Raw genomic sequence first — 12,457 nt, 5'->3', positions numbered from 1 at the left:
ATCTTGAAAACTTTGCAACCAGATTGTATAGGAAACTAAACATCCTAATACGCTTACAATAGGTGAAAGCTTAAGTAGTAAGCATGGCTGTTAAAAGAATCAAAGAATATCTTGAAAACTTTGCATCCAAAGTCAAAACTTCAACTATTCATAAGATTGTATAGGAAACTAAACATCCTAATACACTTACAATCAGGTTAAGTTTAAGTATCAACCATAGCTGTTAAATAAAAAAATGAAAATATATTGAAAACTTTGCAACCAAAGTTAAAACTAACTATTCTTAACATTGTATAGGAAACTTAAATATCCTAATACGCTTTCAATCAGGGAAAGCTTAAGTTTCAACTATAGCTGTTAAAAAATCAAAGAAAATCTTGAAAACTTTGCAACCAAAGTTAAAACTTATAACTATCTACATTGCGGAACTTGGACTCTTAAGGAAACTATACAAACTTCTTCGCACTCGCTATATTTACCGTTTATCTAAACTTTGTATTGACCTTGCCAAAAACTTGTGACTGATCACTACACATCAGGTACGATGGAAAGCCTACAAAATTTTGATTCATCCCTGGAAATTACACTGTTGCTGAAGAATTATTTTTTTTTTGAAGTTTATTAAAAAGTCAAAACAAAATTTACTATAAAACAAATAAAACCCGGAACATTAAATTTACGCTAAAAAAATTTAAGACACTAAGGTACTGCAGAACAGAATACGTATGGGTCATGGAAGTTTTAAAACCTATCCAAAGAATTCCACTTTTAAAAGGTTATCAATGGAAACTAAGAATTACTTTAAGTTTTGCCGTACACCGAATAATAGTTTACAGGATATGCTAAACGCTTCAAAATATATTAAAAACTGTATTAAAGCTTTATTCCTTTACACGTTGAATACTAAACCAGAAATTTGAATTAATTCATGAGCATAGCAAGTGCATATTTAATGTTAAACTATCAAATGAATTTCCGGTGAACAGGAGTACGTAAAGGAAATGTGTTATCACCAATGTTTTATATCCTCTCGTGGATTTTGTAATGCATAGAACAGATATGGGTGAGAATGATTAGACTGGATTGTTAACAAGAAATTAGCGGACATCGAGTATGCTGACGATGTCCTTATTAGTAAACCACCACAGGACTTGCAAAAGTTGCTTACTAGAATGCATGAAATATCACATGAAGTTAGGCTCAAGATAAATAGGATATCACGAGAACGGAGTATGCAATGGGAGATGAAATGTCATTAAAAGTAGAAAGAATTAATGAGGTGGAATCATTTAAATGTTTAGAAACTAAGATCTCTAATAAAGGGTCCTTCGAATTGGAGTTTAATGCAAGATTGAAAAAAGCAAATCAGACAATGGCTAGATTAAGTAAAATTTGGAAATCAAATCCCCTGAAATTACATATAAAAATCAGGCTATATATCAGTTTTGTGAGATCGGTGTTACTGTATGGGCATGAGTCGTGGTATGACTATGAAAATATCCAGCAGATTTTGTAGATTTAAGAACAAAGCCCTCAGAAAAATATTGAGAGTTAAATGGTAGGGCAGGAGATAATGAATGGAGAAGTATTGATTTCAAAGATCAAGATAAAGACGGCTGGCGAAATCTAACAGAGGCCCTTTGCGTGAATAGGCGTAGATGACGATGATGAAGACTAGCGGTTTCTAATAATTACCCCATGCAATATGCTTACTATACTAGATAGAAGACTTACGTTCACAACTTGAAACTTATAACCCAGGGATTAGCCATTGAGTATTTTGCAGATTTCACGACGCCAGGCCGGTTAAAAAGGTCTGGTATTAATCTTTCAATTTGAAAGAAAAATTACATTACGGTAAACTAAATCGCATAGTTTATAGAAGTTTAAATTAACACGTTCGTTACTAATTACTGCTTATGTAGTTAACCGGCATCTTCCAGCAATTCAAAATCCCAGAGATATATAACATCGTTTATAGAAATTGAAACTATAATGTTCGATACTAAACACTGCTTATGAGGTTAACCAGCATCTTCCAGAAATTAAAAATCCTGGCTAGGTCTTCCAGAGACGTATCAAAATATCCCTAATACATAACCAAGTGAAAACAAGCCAATTCGAAAAGAAATAATATTCTATCAAACCCTGAACACCAGATTTGTAAAAACATGCTTACCTTCATACCACAAGCCCCAAAAATGGATTCGATTACCGGAACCACAGAGCCAAATATGAAGATTCCAACACGATATGCAAATGATTTGAGTAGCTAAATCAAGGTGTAAATATGTCTAGACCCAAACACGCACTGACATTGCTTCCTGATTTCTTACCGTTTACAGTTCCATCTTACCGGCTTTCTTCCAAGTTTCAACCAATCAGAAGGGTCCGTGTCCTTATTTTGAGACAAAAACTGAGAAAACGACTCCTGATTGGTCGAGAGACTAACAAGGACTCTCTAAGAAAACAGTTTTTTTCAAAAGACGTTACGTCACCACTTACAAAACTAGTGACATCTGTTGGTTATATAATTAACCATGAAAAAAAAAAGTGGAAAAAAATCATATATTCAATAATTGAACAGTTCGTTATCTCAAGGTAAATGTTGAGAAGTATAAATAAAAAATTCTTATTGCATAATTTTTCACTTCAAAATTAACTATGAAATATACACTGTTGATCTAAATAGTGCATTCTGTACTATGTACAATATTCTAGTCAAATTTTTCATTTTTATATTAAAGTGAACCAATTGTTCCACTAATAAATCTCTGATGTTCCAAAAGATAAGTTGCAATTTTTCGATCGGGAAATAACAATGATTTCAGAATCCTTCGTGCCTATAATCATGTTCATATTTTAATATTTATGATTTCTAATTTACTTATGTTTCTTCTTCTGAACAAGGCTGCTTTCCCTACATTAAGTATTTTAAAAATTTCTAAGGAACACGGTAGTATACAGTATTGTAGCAAACACCAAACATCTGCAAATACAAACAGTAATACATTAAATTATAAATTTTAATACCTTATGTCAGTGTTTTTAGATTTTTGTGCAATATTCTTGTACAAATCATTATTAGTGTAAAAAACCACATCATTTCCTCCAAGCAATTAATATTAAGATTTCTAAATTCAACCAAAGAATTAATGGTGCCGTTTGAGAGAATTAGCAGCCTCACAAAATTTACAAGGGGTACCCTCTATACTTTTATATTTCAGTAGTATTTATAGGCTAGTTTAATTCTCATAGCAATTCTATCACATTTAGCTGAAGTCTTTCCATAAGTAAACCGAGTATTGTTACTAATATATTCATAATGAGACATACTGTTATTGCCATTACTCATGATTGCCCTAGCCTTCTCAATGTTCCATCCTTGCCATGCGTGACCATTTGTCTCATACTTACTGGTAGCGTAAATTATAGATTGTTTACAACACCCCTGTTTATCTAATTCATCAGCAACATTATTAAATTATATACCTTAGTGTGAAGGTGTCCCGACCAATTTTACACCGTACCCAGAAGCTTTAACAATAGCAATGTACTCTTTGCATTTAGTAACTATTTCATCATCACAAGGTACGCCATAATTTAAAGCCAAAAGAGCACTCTGACTGTCAATAAAGCCTATTATGGATTTTTCCTTATTCCAAATTTCAAACACTCATATATTGCAAACAGCTCAGCAGTGGTAGTTGAGCTGTGATCACCAATACCTTTAGATATTCTCTCCTTTGTGCCAATACCAAATTCGAAATAGTCTCTAATTATAATTCCAAGACCAGCTCGAGATCGGTGACAGACCGCATCTATCCATGGCCTTCCACTGTCTTAGGGTAGAGTTCTCTTGCTTGAGGGTACACTCGGGCACACTATCTTATTTCTCTTTTATTTATTTTTTATTTTTACATTTTATATAGGAAATATTTATCTTAATGTTGTTACTGTTCTTAAAATATGTTTTGCCTTATTCCATTTCCTCACAGGGCTATTTTCCCTGTGGGAGCCCCTGGGCATATAGCATCCCGCTTTTCCAACTAGGTTTGTAGCTTAGCAAATAATAATAATAATAATAATAATAATAATAATAATAATAATAATAATAATAAATAATAATAATAATAATAATAATAATGAGACATCTCCAAAACACCTGTTTAAGTTCATGAGGATTGTTATCTCGTCTCAATTTCTCAAATCAAGTTTGTTCTATACTAACGATCTACTTTCTCAGCATTCCAATGCTTTATTGGGCGTGAAATAGGCAAAGGTAGACAGAAAAAACAGTCATTCAATATTTTACAAAGCCTTTGTGATTAATTCAGTCTGAAGAATCCTGGGACACCTGTCAAATATCTATTTATAATAGTTTTTAGATCCCTATCATTTCGTTTAATCAGTCTCACCGTAGACATTCAATATTTTACAAAGCCTTTGTGATTAATTCACTCTGAAGAACCCTGAGACATGTCAAATATCTATTTATAAGTTTTTAGATGCCTATTATTTTGTTTAATTAGTCATAGTTGAAGCGACTTAAGTCTCATAATCTTTGAGTGACACTTGGAAAATTCAGCTCCATTCACATTATTTCACTCCTTGCAGTTCAAGGGCAACCTAATATTACCCGCGTAGCTTCATTTTGCATTAATTCCAAGGGGCAAAAATCTTTATCTGTATAACATAAGCCTGAAGCTGAATAGTCTATGATACTTCTAATGGTGGCAAAATAAACAGACCTGGATGTTGAATTACCAACACCGTTATTATAATTAGACAAGACACGTAAAGGTTTAAGCCGGGATGTAGACTACATACGTTCTTCACATAGTTGGGTAATTTGATCCCTTATCTCCCAAAAACCATTATACATACCCAAATGTCTATAACTTGGTACTCTTTCTAGTTTTACTCCATTTCGCCAAAATTCTTTATCACTTGACATTCGTGATTGATATTTTGTTTGACATTCATTCACCGCAAGATCTAAAGATATACAAAAATCTGATATTTCAGCCAACACAATACTCAAAATCTCCTATGATTTACATTATTATTATTATTATTAATACTTGCTAAGCTAAAAACCCTAGTTGGAAAAGCAGAATGCTAAAAACCCGAGGGCTCCAACAAGGAAAATGGCCCAGTGAGTTAAGGAAATAAGGAAACTACAAGGAAAGTAATTAACAATTAAAATAAAATATTTTAAGAACAGTAACATTAAAATAAATATTTCATATTGTATGAGAATATAATCTGCATATGTGATTACTTGTGGAATTCCATCAAATTCCTAACTTACAATTTCATCCATTTATTTTCTATTAAAAACCATGGGGCTGAGCACACACCCTTGTTGAGTACTTCAAAATATTTGTACCTACACAAATGGCAAGCTCTTGGCATAGCCTAACAGATTTTCCAGTCGACTTTGAATTTATACAAAATCAAGAATATAACTCAGAGTTTCAAGTCCTGGATGTATTGAAATTTTTCACATTTTTTCATATCCTAGCATTGCCTTTGATTTCCAATATAAGAACCTAATATTGGAACTCCATTTCCATTCCAAAACTGTACTAACTATCCGATAGCTCTAACGATTGTCACTAATTTTCCAGCTTATAGGTTTACCGTAAGATCCTTCTAAAAGTGATAAAACCTACAATTCACTCCTCCCTTATGTAGCCCCAGTCACTTGAAACTAGCGCTATGTAAATATTTAGTTTCTTAAAAATGAAAAAGATATTACTTAGCAATCCACACTCACAGGCCTAGCCATGTATTATTTAAGCGTGATTTTTTTCTATTAGCCAAATACAACCTCAAACAAGACCAGAAGGCCTCATCAGACCAGTTGACATCCTTTAATAATCACTTTGAAATCCTTTTTGCTTCTCTGCTAAACTTTTCTAGTTTTTTTTTTCTATATTTTCACAATTTTCAATACCACTGTTATAGCAGTTTGGAATATCAACACCTAATGTATTAGTTAGTGCCTTATAGCTTCGAGTTTATCAAATAGCGGTTATTCCCAAACTCTATAGTACTATAAAACTTGATGAATACGTAACCTGCTACATCTGTCTGGGATTCATATGGCGGTCTGTCCATGTGTTCCTTAAATCCAAAATTGCTTTAATAAACAGTTTTGAATAGGTACATTTAGAGGAACGCCTCTTATTCTTAATGCTAAACTTAGGATTAACAAGTTAAACTAGTTTGTAAATTTGAGTAGCTTATTTCGCTAAGTCAGTGTAAGTTGGTAAGTGTCAAATGGAAATAGTAGTTATGACTTAGAAGACTATTACATAGGAACCACTATGTACGAAAGGAATATTTTCTTCACATTAGAGATGCGATTAAAAATTGTTAATCTGAAATATAATTGCTTTAAAAGTTATAGGAATAGTATAGACTGATTATAGGAGTCTTAGGATAGATGTAATAGATAAAAATTTTATCATACCCTTTATGGTATTTGTGCGACAAGATGAGAAATCGGTAAAATTTTTTTAAATATTTATATAAACTCAAATCAGCCAAAAATTGACAAAATTAACTGTATAATCACTTTACAATAGCCTAGTACTGCTTTTGATTACCCTAAAAAGTCTAGATACAATACACAATCGTCGTGGAGGGTAATTTACAAATGCTTTAGCAGTGATGTGGGGCTGTTGGGCTGTTCATTCGTAAAAGTTACTCAAATCTCAAATGTAGTAACAAGATCTTAATATATAGAAATAAACTAAACATACAAAAATATCTATTGCAACAGTTCACAAACCTCCGAGAACAAATTGCATTATCTTGAAAAATTCAGTGAACAATGGATTATCATAAAAAATGAAATGGTTACTTTTGGAGACTTCAATCTTTAGATGGAAGACGCATTAAATCCTGAGGTTTCAGAATTTAGTGCGTTATTGGAATCATATCAATTAGTGAATAATGTCGACTGTGCGACTAATTTAACTGAACGAACAAGATAAAATGACAGTGGTGGTCTGCTATATAGGACCAGAAAAACAACCGTCAAAGTAAAGTAAAGACTCAAGGCAATTCAATTTTCTGGAAGTAGGTAGGCTTTTGACACCATCTAAGCACTAGTAAGCATACAATATACCTATTACATGGTTTCCTATCTTGAACCAACCATAATGTGGTAAACTCCCGGCCATGGTCAAGAGAAAATAAAACTAATCTAGTTTTGATCGAACTTTCTAAGTAATCTTATATTACGTCACCAAAGTACAAAGTTACCTAGTCAAAAGGATACAGTGGCGCCATCTAGCAGCACAAATATAAATCATATGCGATCATTCCAACACCTTGATCGCAACATATCTACAACTTTTTAGATGATTAATTGGTAATATGAATTTTAAGGTCACTGACCAAATAATTGACCCTTCATGGTCACAGATCCCAACCAAAAATAGATTTATTTAATTTATCCAATTCATCCAATTAAATTTAGTAAACATATCTACCATTTCATCTGTGAGACAATATTTGAGAAAAATTCTTCATTCATCTATTACCCTGCGAATGAAATACCTCATATCAGCGAGTATTATCTTTAACGTTTTACAGGATTCATAAATAATGCAACTATACCTATCTTATCCTCAAAAACAGATTCAAACCGACTTGCTAAATTCCAGTAATTCAAAAGGTGCTTAAGATACAAGCCCTCCTGGATAGCCGCAGCCAATGAAATTCAATCACATGTTGACAAAGCTAGTTTATTTTTATTTTTTTATTTTTTTTTTTACTTCCATGACACTAACTGTTCTCTCACTCAAACTTCAACAACCCACCAGAGCTACATCTATCATCAAGCGATGCTTTCCAATCAGCATAACTATCCTACATTGTGGAATATTTTATTTTCACCTTTACTAAAAGTACATAATCCAAAGTGACATTTAAATATCTAAATTATATCTCAAAGCAACCCAATGGTCTTGTAATTTGGTTTGACAAACTAATGTTTTGACTAACAAATTTAGTCTTTTCCTGTATATTTCCATAATTACCGACAGCTTAAAGATATTTAATATGTCAACGTTTACCTCAACATTCTATCTTTTGATCTGAAGGTCCGTCTAGGTTATTTAATAAACTGTCTAACTCTAATGTTCAACAACCACCTTTTTAATTAATCAATAGCTCCATCACAACGTGAAATCAATGCCAAGAAAGAAAATTTAGATTTTTATTTATATTTTGAACCGGTCTTTCAAAGTTATACATATGGCAATTACTACAATAATTAGTGCATCAACCCAAAGAAGTACGATAACCATCTCATTTTGAAAACTTAAACAAGATCCAATGTTTTGCTTGATCCAATTTTAAACGAAACCTTGATGGTAAGTACTATTCCACATTCTACCTGCTTGTTTCAAATCATACAGTGATTGGTTTGTTAAATTTACGACCATTATATTTTTTCTACCTCAAACTTCAGGGTCCTTATAAATCAATTTCATTATTTAGATGGGCAGTTTTCCATTATTTCGATGAACAAATTCTGTGCGACTCATTGCATTAATACACGAATTTACGTGAGGAGAGCTGTTTGAGCAAAATTTTTAAAACTACAGTAGACCCTTTACTTGGAAATAACCTTCAGAACATCTAGCTGCTCAATTTCCTCCCATCACCACCGAAGTCTAATATATTCCATAATTTTTAGTGTTGGGCCCATAACTACTTAAATTCCCGGCCACGGTCAAAGAAAAAAAAAAGTTGGGCAAAATTTCTAAGTAATCTTTTTATTAAGTTATATTAAGTCACAAAAGTACAAAGTTCCCTCGTCAAAAGGATACACAGTGGCGCCATCTAGCAGCATATAAATAGATAGCATATATGCAATCATTACTATATTTCCTGCCCTTTTCCCCTTTAAGGCTATTTCCTCAAAATTGCTTATCACTACCGATGTCCTTAAGTGATTGAAAAATAGCAGAAAGGACATGAATTAAGGCTATTTCCTCAAAATTGCTTATCACTACTGACGTCCTTAAGTGATTGAAAAATAGCAGAAAGGACATGAATTAAAGGTATTTGCGTTTACATTTTAGGCATAAATAAAATTGATTGAAAAATAAAGGACATCTATTAAAGGCATTTAAGTTTACATTTTAGGCATAAATAAAAGATTGAAAAATAACAAAGGACATCTATGAAAGGCATTTAAGTTTACATTTTAGGCATAAATAAAATTGATTGAAAAATAACAAAGGACATCTATGAAAGGCATTTAAGTTTACATTTTAGGCATAAATAAAATTGATTGAAAAATAACAAAGGACATCTATGAAAGGCATTTAAGTTTACATTTTAGGCATAAATAAAAGATTGAAAAATAACAAAGGACATCTATGCAAGGCATTTAAGTTTACATTTTAGGCATAAATAAAAGTGATTGAAAAATAACAAAAATTACATCTATTCAAGGCATTTACGTTTAGGGGGAGAGTTGACGATTGATTGAAACTTGCCAATAGGCGTCTGACAAATCTATGGAGACGATAATGCCCTCTCGGGCAGTAAGGTCCTTAAGTGTTGCAACATTTTAGGCATAAATTAAAGTGATTTAAAAATGACAAAAAGGACATCTATTCAAGGCATTTGCGTTTACATTTTAGGCATAAATTTATATAAATTTAAAATAAAGTCTGCATAGCAAAGCAATAAATCAAGGTCAGCCCCTAATAATGAAAGAAAAAAATCTTTACAAAACACTCAGCCCCCTACTACGGTAAATAGTATCCCTTAAGGCAAATTGATTAAAAAAATAATTTTCATTACAAGTAATTGCTCCAGACTCATTTAAAACTAATGAAAATTCTTACCCATTAACAAGCCACACCATATTAAAGAGCCACACTACATGAAAAATCTAAACTGCTGAAGTTAAAGTATTTTTATTACCACATTTTATGCAACTTAAAAATCCCCTTTCACTTTTATTATGTACAGAATCGGGTCAACCATAAATTTATCTATTTAGATTCACACCCATTCACTCTGGTAGCAAAACAAGGAGTTTTGTCTCATGGAAGCCTCCAAGGGAGATAAATTGTCAAACTAGCATTTGAGTTTTTGCCCAGAGCTCCAAGCCAACTGACTATCAGCGGAGTTCCTGTACGGAACGTGACTGCTGCTGGCTGATCAGCTTGACGTCTAGGTCTGCCAGAGAACTGGTGATGTTCTGAGGTAGACTAGGCAATCCCCTTTAGAGTTTGATTCCTTATCCCTCTGATACAGCAAGATCCACTAGGTCGAGCATCCCTTCGCAAAATTCGAGATCTCCCCCGAAAGCCTCGGCTGAAAGACACTAGTGTGACTGAGGCTATCTCTTGTTGGTAGCTGTTGAGCCATGTTCAGCAAGGAGTGAATTTTCCCGAGTCTTCAACAGACCCTAAAGATTAGTTACTTTTGTTAATGTCCTGAAATGTTGCATTTCAAATTCCTGGCCATTTTCGGTGATTATTCCCCGATTGTTCCATTGTTTATCTATAGAGAGCTGGCCTGCACTTCATACGTTAAATTTTAAACATTCTTCCAAGGTCCTGAAGATTAACTTCATGGTTCTGTTTGTGGGATCATTCCTTCAGGTTGCTTGTCTTCGAGTTAAGTTTTGCCCGAGCTAGTTTGCCCACAGGCAAGATTCACATAGTTCATCGAATGTGCTCGGGCCGAGCCAGGAGATCTCAGAAGATTTCGGCCTGCCTGGTAGATGGCTCAAACACTATTGTAGGAGGCATGACTTCAAACTGTTCACATCTGTAAAAAAGTATTAAAATTAAAATTTGCATAAAAATTAACTAAACTTTTGTATCTAGAAGTCCATGTTTACGGACATCCTAACTTAAGTAATAGATTAACTGTATTAATGATTAATCATTTAACTGTATTAACGATTTAATTTAACATCACTTTTCAAATAGGATCTTTTTGTCTTGCAGGCAATCATTGAAGGGTCTCAATTCTACACTGAAACAGGTTTACATAATCTTAAGACTTCCATTTTAATAAAAATCAAATATATAAATATGGAATTTAAACTTTAAATCCACAATACTCACATGGATAATTTAGCTATCCATAAACCCAAATAACCAACACAAAGTTTAAGCACATTGGCAATCCTGATACCTGCTATTCTGTCTTGTCATTGATAATAAATTAAAGGCAGTGCGCGCGCGCGCGTGCGTCGCATGTCCACTGTAGAAAAAATTGTACAAGTAAAAAGAGAATATCTAATGATTCGAATCCTGTGTAGTTCATAAGAAAGCTAACGCCGCTATTTCCATCTCGATCAAGATCCACCTTGGGGTTCAATGAGCTCTATAATTACAGACCCCTAAAACTATACCATGAAATTGGGCAGGATGGCACCATAAACTTTCAACTTTAACAAATATTTTATATAATTACACACAAGCCAAGTATGCGCGCGCATGTGTGTGTGTGCCCTATAGAAATATTAAGAGAATTACATAACAGTTTTGAGAAACTACATAAAAAGAGTTTTGAGAAACTATATAAAACCAGTTTTGAGAAACTACAAAAACAATCTACACAAAAACAGTATTCTTTTATTATCTGAGGAAGTGGTCGCAAATCTCTAAGAGGGGCCCGTAGTGGAGCCATGGATCAGAACCCCCACACCACCATCAAAATAAGTTTTACAAAAACAGTATTGTAAAATTTACTAAAGTCAATAGAAGAGATATGAATCCCTAAGTGACCCCTTAAGGTTGCTATGGTGAGCAGAACCCTCATTTTAAACTTCAAACACGAGAGATTCTATGTATAAACTAACCTTATATTTAACACATTTCTTTGAGAATGGAAGTAGTCTGAATTATATTAGTGCCCCTTAAGAAAATGGGGTGGGGGGGGGGGTGGGGGGGGGGGGGGCAGAACACTTAATTTCAGATAGAAAGAACATTAATTAATGCCAGTTACGCACAAGGAGACTACTAAGACCAAAGAAATTCGAGCCTTTAAAATAATAACACTATAGTATTAGTAATCTATAAAAAAGAACTACATGCTAAGCGACAAAATGAGTGGTCAGTGAAAATTAGTTATCAAAATAATCACCATATTGATAGTCATATGCGTGCAGAAGTTAAAAGCGTTTAATGCAGAACAATGCCTGTGCCTTCAACTAAACCTAAGACATGCTAAGAAACAAGAGGTGGTACAAATCTTCTTTTCACAATCTAATCTATATTTTTTAAGGCCACTTTCTCGGAAAAGGATCTAGTTCAAGCGTGCTAAATACTGCTGTTCGTGAATCTTTCCTTCAAATGTCCTTTATCCACAGCACTTCTATAACCTTGACTGGAAGTTACAAAATTCCGATTAAGACTTTCGATTAACTGGAGGGTGTATTGTTCGGAAGTCAATGAAAATT

Source organism: Palaemon carinicauda, chromosome 19, assembly GCF_036898095.1.
Source record: "Palaemon carinicauda isolate YSFRI2023 chromosome 19, ASM3689809v2, whole genome shotgun sequence".
Classification (NCBI taxonomy): Eukaryota; Metazoa; Arthropoda; class Malacostraca; order Decapoda; family Palaemonidae; genus Palaemon; species Palaemon carinicauda.
Note: the sequence above shows the minus strand (reverse complement) of the source record.